The sequence below is a fragment of the Primulina huaijiensis genome, chromosome 4 (assembly GCF_012295235.1).
Source record: "Primulina huaijiensis isolate GDHJ02 chromosome 4, ASM1229523v2, whole genome shotgun sequence".
Classification (NCBI taxonomy): Eukaryota; Viridiplantae; Streptophyta; class Magnoliopsida; order Lamiales; family Gesneriaceae; genus Primulina; species Primulina huaijiensis.
The window spans coordinates 7587591-7588326 of NC_133309.1; positions in this window are offsets into that span (position 1 = coordinate 7587591).

A 736-nucleotide genomic window follows, 5' to 3' on the forward strand; every position below is an offset into this window, starting at 1 on the left:
GAGAATGATGTAGCATTACTGCAATCAACTAAAGTATGGTTAGCAAGTAAATTCTCCATGAAAGATATGGGTGATGCATCCTATGTATTGGGAATACAAATCATTTAGAATGATGTAGGATTATTGCAATCAACTAAAGTATGGTTAGCAAGTAAATTCTCCATGAAAGATATGGGTGAAGCATCCTATGTATTGGGAATACAAATCTATAGAGATAGATCTAAAGGTATGCTAGGACTCACCCAAGCCACTTATATCGATACCATTCTGAAGCGATTCTCTATGGAAGAGTCCAAGAGAGGATACTTACCAATGTGTCATGGTATTACTCTATCTAATGCAATGTGGCCCAAGACTGATGGAAAGATAGAGATGATGACACGTATTCCATATGTGTCAGCTATTGGTAGTATCATGTATGGTATGATATCGACATGTCATGATGTTGCTTACTCTCTGAGTGTTACAAGCAGATATCAGGCGAACCCTGGTCCAATGCATTGGAAGGCCGTGAAAGATATTCTTAAGTACTTGAGAAGAACTAAGAACTTGTTCATGGTCTATGGGGGTGGAGAATTGAAATTGGAAGGCTACACTGATTCTAGCTTCCAATGTGACGTAGATGATTCGAAATCGACCTCTGGTTTTGTATTCATGCTTAATGGTGCGGCTGTCTCTTGGAAGAGTTCCAAGCAAGACACGTTGCGGATTCCACCACTGAAGCTGAATACGTTGC